A 10,299-nucleotide genomic window follows, 5' to 3' on the forward strand; every position below is an offset into this window, starting at 1 on the left:
GTCTACGGCCATACCACCCTGAACGCGCCCGATCTCGTCTGATCTCGGAAGCTAAGCAGGGTCGGGCCTGGTTAGTACTTGGATGGGAGACCGCCTGGGAATACCGGGTGCTGTAGGCTTTTGCTCGCCTCTCCTTTTGCGCCGCCGCCCCGGCGTGGCTCCCTCCGAACCCCTGGCGCCCCTTGCCCCTCTTCTGCCGCCCAGCCAGCCGAAGGTACCCCTGGCCAGCGGCGGGTCAGCCGCCCGGCACTACAAGCTCGCAGCCCGGGCCGCACGCCAGGCCCGTCGGCCCCGGCTCCCCCCCACACCCTCTTCTCAGTCCTCTTCGCTCCCGCAGGCCGACAGCCCGCAGCCCTTCGCCGAGCCGCGGTCGCCGCCGTCGCCGCCGCTGCCATCGCCGCGCTCCCTCCCGCTCCCCGCCCCCGCCGCCCCCAAAGCCCAAGCCCAGGGCTGCCTGCCGGCGCAGGCCTCCACCAGGCTTTCTCCATCCCAGGACGTGCCGGTCCTTTGCACCTCAGCCCGAGCCCAGGGGACGACCATCCCTGTGCCTGCACCTGGGCCCCGAGACACAGGATAGGCGTGTCCTCCGGCAAACGGGATGCCCACCCGCCCCGCCCCACCGGGGGCCTCTGTCTCTGCTGGCAGGCACCTCGCCCCACACCCCTGCGCGCGCGCGCGCGCGCGCGCCCTCCCGTCTCCCACAAGAGCCAGGAGCCCTCGGTTCCCGCCGGCCGCAGTGGCCCCGACACACAGGGGAAAAAGAGCCGGGACAAACCAGGGGACGGAGAGAGCAGCACCCCAACACCCCGCACGCCCTCGGGCTCCAGGAGAGACCACCATGTCGGAGCCTGCCGACGAGACGAACGGTTCCTGAAGTGGGGAGTGAGGATTGAGAAGAAAATAGACAAGAGACAAAGATGGGATCGGGAGGGCGAGCAGTTCTGACTAGACTGCTGCGCCTGCTTGATTTTTCAGCATTCTTTTGTACAGACAGAAACAGGAAGGTTACATAAAGCGGCTGAGGCAGCAAGTACAGATTAGTTATGTTTTTCCAAAGTTTGGCCCTGACTGTCTTTAGACCTTTTGAGATTGTCCCATTCCCAGAACAGCAGGTGTCTGTTTCTGTTTGTTCTTTATGCTTATCGGAGTTCCCCTCAGCCATCCTCCCAACCTCTGCTTGTAGTTACATTTTCTTAACGCTTGATGCTCCAGCTCCCCGCAATTCCCCCTTTTTTATTTTTTGAGATCGTGCCTGGCTTAGGTGGTCAGTACAGACATTCTCACTTACCCGTCATTGGATATCCTTCATCAAAGCGATCGACTCCTGTCTTAGGTTGTAAGACATCCACTGATCATTACCCGTCATTGGCTACCGATCTCCTTCGGGGTTAGACAGGGGCAGTGGCTTTTGGTTTATTAGCCATGTGGAGCCTTATTTTGTGAATTTCTCCATAAATATCTGTGACTATCCCCATCACAGCTTCTGTGATGCAGGGGAGGAAACATAGTATCAGGAGGATCACAACAGGCGGAATTACAAGGGGAGGGGGGCATAATTTGAAGCATTGAAGAGTATGATGGCAATACATTGTGAAAACTAGAGACAAGTTTGTTGAGAGTATCAGCTATATCGGTGTTTAAAGGAGAGGTCTCTTGCAGTGTCAAGACCTCTTTATGAAACTGGATAAGATCAAGAGTAACATTTTTTTCTTACACGGTCTGTGAGACTCGTACCTCATAGCAGAAAAATGTTTATTCCAATCACCCTTTGTCTGTTAACAGCCGAAGCATAAAGTCCCATGATGTCTTACCTTCTCAGGGTCAAGTCACCCATATTGTAACAGTTCTGTTGAGATAAGTGGAGAGAACTGATCTTCATTGCCCTCATGACTTCTCTCACAATCAGGTGAGAGAGGAAAGCCAGAGACAGCAATGGCTTTTGCCAGGCAGGGGGAAGGGGAGGAAAGGCTCCTTTTTGGATCTTCTAAGGCAGCTCATTGGGGGTCCCCACTCGGTTCCGCCCGGCTTAGGTTGTATCTCCCGTGAGATATCTTACCCGTCTTTGGCTGCAAACCATCTTTGGGGGACCAGACAGAGAGACATAAGGTGTAAACACAAGAATGGAACAGTAGGGGGCGTGGATGGGTATCTACAGATGTCTTCTCTTCTGTGGGCTGTCGCTCATGGTATGGTTTAACACCGACCAGGAATTCACAAAGGTTTTTCTTCCGGACCTGGAGAAATACAAGCAAAGCCTCTTCCCCGTGTTATCTCGCGGGGAGAAGTAGGATCAGCTTCCCCACGTAATATTTTAAACAAAGGTTGTAATTCACCGGTTGTCAACCGCAACTGAGGTCTAATCCAGTTAATGCCTCCCAGTAGCTTTTGGAAATCATTTAACGTTTTTAAACAATCTCGCCGGATTTGTATTTTTTTGAGGCACAATGGCCTGAGGCATTAAACAATATCCCAGATAAGAGTAAGGAGGCACTTGCTGAATTTTTTCTGGGGCTATAACTAGCCCATAATTGTGGAGCTTTTCTTGTAAATGAGCAAAAGCAGCAAGCAACTTTGGTTCACAAGAGTGGGCAAGAAGTATGTCATCCGTGTAGTGGATGATGTAAATATCTGGAAATGTCCTTCGGGTAGGTTTTATTGCAGCTGATACAAGTTTTTGACATAATGTAGGGCTACTAGCCATTCCCTGAGGTAGCACTAGCCAATGATAGCTCTTAAAAGGTTCTTGTAAATTAACGGAAGGAACACTGAAAGCAAATCCAGGGCAGTCATCAGGATTTAAAGGTATAGTATAAAAACAATCTTTGAAGTCCAAAACAATTTTACATGTGTGTTTTGGTGTGGCTGCAGGACAGGGCAAGCCTGTCTGTAAGGCTCCCCTTCATTTCATGGTTTTATTAACTTTTTCTAAATCTTGTCATAATCTCTATCTACCAGATTTTTATTTTTATTTTTATTTTTTTAATAACAAAAATGGGAGAATTCCCGGGAGAATTGGAGGGGGCAATGTGTCCCTTTTTAAGTTGCTCCTGTACTAGCAGCTTGGCGGCTTGAATCTTTTTCGGTTGATAGGGGCCTCGGGCAGTGGATCTAGCCCTGCAACTACACTTGGAGGAGAGCTTCATTGTAACCCAGGCTTCTATTCTGATTGAGATTCTAATAAAGGCCCAGTCTGTTGAGCCTGGACTAATTGCATTTGAACAGAGAGGGAAGTGAGTGCAGCTTGTAATCTTTGCACCTCTGCTTCCCAGGGGGATCCAGTTTGGGTTGATCATTCTCAGAGTATCTGATTCCCTCGTGTCTAGGATCGATCACATCCCTAACCAAATTCCATAAGGAAAAAGTATCTACTGGTACTTCAGAGGGTCCACGAGCATCATAATATCCCTGTAAACGCTCTCTCACCTTTTCCCAAGTTTCTAAGTTTAAAGTCCCTTCTTCGGGGAACCAGGGACATATTTGTACTACAAATTCTAAAAATCGAAGCAACTGTGCTTCACTGGTTTTAACTCCTCTAGCTTTTAGCATGCTCCTTAACATGTGAGTAAACAGCCTTTTACTGTTACCCTGTCCCATTTTATTTTACTCCCGACTATGGTATCTCACCGCTTTCACTAACCTTATTCGACGCCTCTCGTTTGCAAGCGGAGTCCTTCACTGATTCCCCAGTAGTCAGGTCCCTGTTCGGGCGCCACTTGTCGGAGCCTGCCGACGAGACGAACGGTTCCTGAAGTGGGGAGTGAGGATTGAGAGAAAAAATTGGACAAGAGACAAAGATGGGATCGGGAGGGCGAGCAGTTCTGACTGGACTGCTGCGCCTGCTTGATTTTTCAGCATTCTTTTATACAGACAGAAACAAGAAGGTTACATAAAGCGGCTGAGGCAGCAAGTACAGATTAGTTATGTTTCTCCAAAGTTTGGCCCTGACTGTCTTTAGACCTTTTGAGATTGTCCCATTCCCAGAACAGCAGGTGTCTGTTTCTGTTTGTTCTTTATGCTTATCGGAGTTCCCCTCAGCCATCCTCCCAACCTCTGCTTGTAGTTACATTTTCTTAACCCTTGATGCTCCAGCTCCCCACACCACCACAAGGGGAAGAGCAGGCACGCAGGCACACAACCCTCACAACGAGGGTGCCTGGGGCTGCCACTCTCCGCCCGCGGGCGGGACCCTGGGCGGGGCTCGGAGCCCACCGGCACTCCGGAGACCCTGGCGGCCCGCCCCGGGGGCTTTGAGGGTGACTGCCAAAGCCCGGGCACTGCCTCCTTAGCGGAGCCCAGCCCCGGGCTCCACCACACACCGGTGGAGAAGCTGCCACCGCAACACAGCCTCAGTGCGTCCGTCCCAGTCCGTGTCCCAGCCTGTGCGTCCCCCCCACCCTCAACCTCCACCCCCTGTCCGTCTGGCTCTGCGACATGCCTGTTGGGCTGTGGCTCTCGCTCAGGAGCTCTCTCCCCGCGTGCCAGCCCCCTCTTTCTCTGTCTCTGTCCATGTCTCTCTGTACGTCTAGATACATACATGCACATATACGTGTATATTTCCATCTCGCTCCCTCCTCCTCCTCCTCCTCCCCCCCCCCCCCGTTCTGTCTGTCGGTCCCTGTCCTGCGGGGACTCTAGTCCCTCTGCCCGCACAAGAACGCAGGATATGGCGAGGCCAAGAAGGAACACCAACGGAGCCATGGATAGGGGTCTCATAGCACCATTTCTCACGGGCGGCTGGCTCGGAGACACAGCAAGCCGGAGCCGCACGATCCCCAACCTGCCGGCCGCTTCTCTGCCAACCAACCGACCCACCAACCGACCGACACGCCAAGCCGGCCAACTGCAATCCGCGCCCCTCTGCAATTTGCAGTCCACCATCCGCGCTTCCTAGCTTGGCCACCGCAGCTGTACCGGTGGCCTATGGCCAACTGGCAACAGCTGACGGCCAAGCGGTCACAGCTGATGACCGTGCACCACCCGAGGCAGCACCCCTCCACGCGAGGCCCAGAGCCTGGAAACGGCTCTCTGGGACTCTGTCGCCACAGTCCCCGCCTGTCTCTCTCCGCCTCTCTCTTGCTCCGTCTCTGGCCTTCTCTCATCCTCTCTCTCACCTCCCTGGGTCAGGAGAGGTGACGTGTAGCCAGTGAAGGGACCGGAGATCGGGCGGGACGCTGGTCGCTGAGGAGGGGCGAGGGCCCGGACGGAAGGCTGTGTGACGAAGGGTGACGGCAGACTGGAGCCGCTGCACCCTGGTGGCACGGGTGGCTCCCCGTGGCTTTGGGCCAGTCGGTGGGGCCGGCCAGTGCCAGGGCCAGGGCCGCGCGTGCCTAGGGCCGGAGGGGCCTGAGAGGACCCTGCGACCCCCTCGCTTGCCACGAGCGGGGGACCGCAGAGCAGCCAGGCGGGTCTGGGGTGGTGGGGCTGGGGGTGGGGGTGAGCGGGGTTGGGGGGGGCGGGGTGTAAGCCGTACGGGGCCCGGGGAGTCCCAGGATGCCAGGGCGCCGAGACTTCTGTCACCGTCAGGGAAGTGACAGAGGCCCGTGGAGCCACGGGTGGCGCGGAGGGGCCTCGCTGCGGGCCAAGAGTAGCCCGCCGCCCACGCCGGCGGCGTCCGGGGGAGGCGGGGAGCAGGCGGGAGGCGCGGCGCCGGCGGAGCCGGCCCGCGAGGAGATGCTCGCCACCCGAGCGGCCCAGCAGCACGGCGCACGCTCACGAGGCAGGCCGGGAGCAGGCTCTTGGGGCGCCGGCAGCCGGGTCCCAGCGTCTACGGCCATACCACCCTGAACGCGCCCGATCTCGTCTGATCTCGGAAGCTAAGCAGGGTCGGGCCTGGTTAGTACTTGGATGGGAGACCGCCTGGGAATACCGGGTGCTGTAGGCTTTTGCTCGCCTCTCCTTTTGCGCCGCCGCCCCGGCGTGGCTCCCTCCGAACCCCTGGCGCCCCTTGCCCCTCTTCTGCCGCCCAGCCAGCCGAAGGTACCCCTGGCCAGCGGCGGGTCAGCCGCCCGGCACTACAAGCTCGCAGCCCGGGCCGCACGCCAGGCCCGTCGGCCCCGGCTCCCCCCCACACCCTCTTCTCAGTCCTCTTCGCTCCCGCAGGCCGACAGCCCGCAGCCCTTCGCCGAGCCGCGGTCGCCGCCGTCGCCGCCGCTGCCATCGCCGCGCTCCCTCCCGCTCCCCGCCCCCGCCGCCCCCAAAGCCCAAGCCCAGGGCTGCCTGCCGGCGCAGGCCTCCACCAGGCTTTCTCCATCCTAGGACGTGCCGGTCCTTTGCACCTCAGCCCGAGCCCAGGGGACGACCATCCCTGTGCCTGCACCTGGGCCCCGAGACACAGGATAGGCGTGTCCTCCGGCAAACGGGATGCCCACCCGCCCCGCCCCACCGGGGGCCTCTGTCTCTGCTGGCAGGCACCTCGCCCCACACCCCTGCGCGCGCGCGCGCGCGCGCCCTCCCGTCTCCCACAAGAGCCAGGAGCCCTCGGTTCCCGCCGGCCGCAGTGGCCCCGACACACAGGGGAAAAAGAGCCGGGACAAACCAGGGGACGGAGAGAGCAGCACCCCAACACCCCGCACGCCCTCGGGCTCCAGGAGAGACCACCATGTCGGAGCCTGCCGACGAGACGAACGGTTCCTGAAGTGGGGAGTGAGGATTGAGAAGAAAATAGACAAGAGACAAAGATGGGATCGGGAGGGCGAGCAGTTCTGACTAGACTGCTGCGCCTGCTTGATTTTTCAGCATTCTTTTCTACAGACAGAAACAGGAAGGTTACATAAAGCGGCTGAGGCAGCAAGTACAGATTAGTTATGTTTTTCCAAAGTTTGGCCCTGACTGTCTTTAGACCTTTTGAGATTGTCCCATTCCCAGAACAGCAGGTGTCTGTTTCTGTTTGTTCTTTATGCTTATCGGAGTTCCCCTCAGCCATCCTCCCAACCTCTGCTTGTAGTTACATTTTCTTAACGCTTGATGCTCCAGCTCCCCGCAATTCCCCCTTTTTTATTTTTTGAGATCGTGCCTGGCTTAGGTGGTCAGTACTGACATTCTCACTTACCCGTCATTGGATATCCTTCATCAAAGCGATCGACGCCTGTCTTAGGTTGTAAGACATCCACTGATCATTACCCGTCATTGGCTACCGATCTCCTTCGGGGTTAGACAGGGGCAGTGGCTTTTGGTTTATTAGCCATGTGGAGCCTTATTTTGTGAATTTCTCCATAAATATCTGTGACTATCCCCATCACAGCTTCTGTGATGCAGGGGAGGAAACATAGTATCAGGAGGATCACAACAGGCGGAATTACAAGGGGAGGGGGGCATAATTTGAAGCATTGAAGAGTATGATGGCAATACATTGTGAAAACTAGAGACAAGTTTGTTGAGAGTATCAGCTATATCGGTGTTTAAAGGAGAGGTCTCTTGCAGTGTCAAGACCTCTTTATGAAACTGGATAAGATCAAGAGTAACATTTTTTTCTTACACGGTCTGTGAGACTCGTACCTCATAGCAGAAAAATGTTTATTCCAATCACCCTTTGTCTGTTAACAGCCGAAGCATAAAGTCCCATGATGTCTTACCTTCTCAGGGTCAAGTCACCCATATTGTAACAGTTCTGTTGAGATAAGTGGAGAGAACTGATCTTCATTGCCCTCATGACTTCTCTCACAATCAGGTGAGAGAGGAAAGCCAGAGACAGCAATGGCTTTTGCCAGGCAGGGGGAAGGGGAGGAAAGGCTCCTTTTTGGATCTTCTAAGGCAGCTCATTGGGGGTCCCCACTCGGTTCCGCCCGGCTTAGGTTGTATCTCCCGTGAGATATCTTACCCGTCTTTGGCTGCAAACCATCTTTGGGGGACCAGACAGAGAGACATAAGGTGTAAACACAAGAATGGAACAGTAGGGGGCGTGGATGGGTATCTACAGATGTCTTCTCTTCTGTGGGCTGTCGCTCATGGTATGGTTTAACACCGACCAGGAATTCACAAAGGTTTTTCTTCCGGACCTGGAGAAATACAAGCAAAGCCTCTTCCCCGTGTTATCTCGCGGGGAGAAGTAGGATCAGCTTCCCCACGTAATATTTTAAACAAAGGTTGTAATTCACCGGTTGTCAACCGCAACTGAGGTCTAATCCAGTTAATGCCTCCCAGTAGCTTTTGGAAATCATTTAACGTTTTTAAACAATCTCGCCGGATTTGTATTTTTTTGAGGCACAATGGCCTGAGGCATTAAACAATATCCCAGATAAGAGTAAGGAGGCACTTGCTGAATTTTTTCTGGGGCTATAACTAGCCCATAATTGTGGAGCTTTTCTTGTAAATGAGCAAAAGCAGCAAGCAACTTTGGTTCACAAGAGTGGGCAAGAAGTATGTCATCCGTGTAGTGGATGATGTAAATATCTGGAAATGTCCTTCGGGTAGGTTTTATTGCAGCTGATACAAGTTTTTGACATAATGTAGGGCTACTAGCCATTCCCTGAGGTAGCACTAGCCAATGATAGCTCTTAAAATGTTCTTGTAAATTAACGGAAGGAACACTGAAAGCAAATCCAGGGCAGTCATCAGGATTTAAAGGTATAGTATAAAAACAATCTTTGAAGTCCAAAACAATTTTACATGTGTGTTTTGGTGTGGCTGCAGGACAGGGCAAGCCTGTCTGTAAGGCTCCCCTTCATTTCATGGTTTTATTAACTTTTTCTAAATCTTGTCATAATCTCTATCTACCAGATTTTTTTTTTATTTTTTTTTTTTTAATAACAAAAATGGGAGAATTCCCGGGAGAATTGGAGGGGGCAATGTGTCCCTTTTTAAGTTGCTCCTGTACTAGCAGCTTGGCGGCTTGAATCTTTTTCGGTTGATAGGGGCCTCGGGCAGTGGATCTAGCCCTGCAACTACACTTGGAGGAGAGCTTCATTGTAACCCAGGCTTCTATTCTGATTGAGATTCTAATAAAGGCCCAGTCTGTTGAGCCTGGACTAATTGCATTTGAACAGAGAGGGAAGTGAGTGCAGCTTGTAATCTTTGCACCTCTGCTTCCCAGGGGGATCCAGTTTGGGTTGATCATTCTCAGAGTATCTGATTCCCTCGTGTCTAGGATCGATCACATCCCTAACCAAATTCCATAAGGAAAAAGTATCTACTGGTACTTCAGAGGGTCCACGAGCATCATAATATCCCTGTAAACGCTCTCTCACCTTTTCCCAAGTTTCTAAGTTTAAAGTCCCTTCTTCGGGGAACCAGGGACATATTTGTACTACAAATTCTAAAAATCGAAGCAACTGTGCTTCACTGGTTTTAACTCCTCTAGCTTTTAGCATGCTCCTTAACATGTGAGTAAACAGCCTTTTACTGTTACCCTGTCCCATTTTATTTTACTCCCGACTATGGTATCTCACCGCTTTCACTAACCTTATTCGACGCCTCTCGTTTGCAAGCGGAGTCCTTCACTGATTCCCCAGTAGTCAGGTCCCTGTTCGGGCGCCACTTGTCGGAGCCTGCCGACGAGACGAACGGTTCCTGAAGTGGGGAGTGAGGATTGAGAGAAAAAATTGGACAAGAGACAAAGATGGGATCGGGAGGGCGAGCAGTTCTGACTGGACTGCTGCGCCTGCTTGATTTTTCAGCATTCTTTTATACAGACAGAAACAAGAAGGTTACATAAAGCGGCTGAGGCAGCAAGTACAGATTAGTTATGTTTCTCCAAAGTTTGGCCCTGACTGTCTTTAGACCTTTTGAGATTGTCCCATTCCCAGAACAGCAGGTGTCTGTTTCTGTTTGTTCTTTATGCTTATCGGAGTTCCCCTCAGCCATCCTCCCAACCTCTGCTTGTAGTTACATTTTCTTAACCCTTGATGCTCCAGCTCCCCACACCACCACAAGGGGAAGAGCAGGCACGCAGGCACACAACCCTCACAACGAGGGTGCCTGGGGCTGCCACTCTCCGCCCGCGGGCGGGACCCTGGGCGGGGCTCGGAGCCCACCGGCACTCCGGAGACCCTGGCGGCCCGCCCCGGGGGCTTTGAGGGTGACTGCCAAAGCCCGGGCACTGCCTCCTTAGCGGAGCCCAGCCCCGGGCTCCACCACACACCGGTGGAGAAGCTGCCACCGCAACACAGCCTCAGTGCGTCCGTCCCAGTCCGTGTCCCAGCCTGTGCGTCCCCCCCACCCTCAACCTCCACCCCCTGTCCGTCTGGCTCTGCGACATGCCTGTTGGGCTGTGGCTCTCGCTCAGGAGCTCTCTCCCCGCGTGCCAGCCCCCTCTTTCTCTGTCTCTGTCCATGTCTCTCTGTACGTCTAGATACATACATGCAC

General features: G+C 54.1%; 2 non-coding genes across 2 annotated transcripts; both read left to right on the forward strand.

The window, feature by feature from the left end:
• On the forward strand, positions 1-119 carry LOC148757456 (5S ribosomal RNA). The gene has a single exon (XR_016022284.1). It is a non-coding gene; the product is annotated as a 5S ribosomal RNA (ribosomal RNA).
• A 5,643-nt stretch (positions 120-5,762) lies between these two features.
• LOC148757457 (5S ribosomal RNA) lies at positions 5,763-5,881 on the forward strand. Its single transcript, XR_016022285.1, has one exon. It is a non-coding gene; the product is annotated as a 5S ribosomal RNA (ribosomal RNA).
• The last annotated feature ends 4,418 nt before the right edge of the window (positions 5,882-10,299 follow it).

This window comes from Rhinolophus sinicus, chromosome 8, assembly GCF_057876585.1.
Source record: "Rhinolophus sinicus isolate RSI-liver-muscle chromosome 8, RSI-T2T, whole genome shotgun sequence".
Taxonomy (NCBI): Eukaryota; Metazoa; Chordata; class Mammalia; order Chiroptera; family Rhinolophidae; genus Rhinolophus; species Rhinolophus sinicus.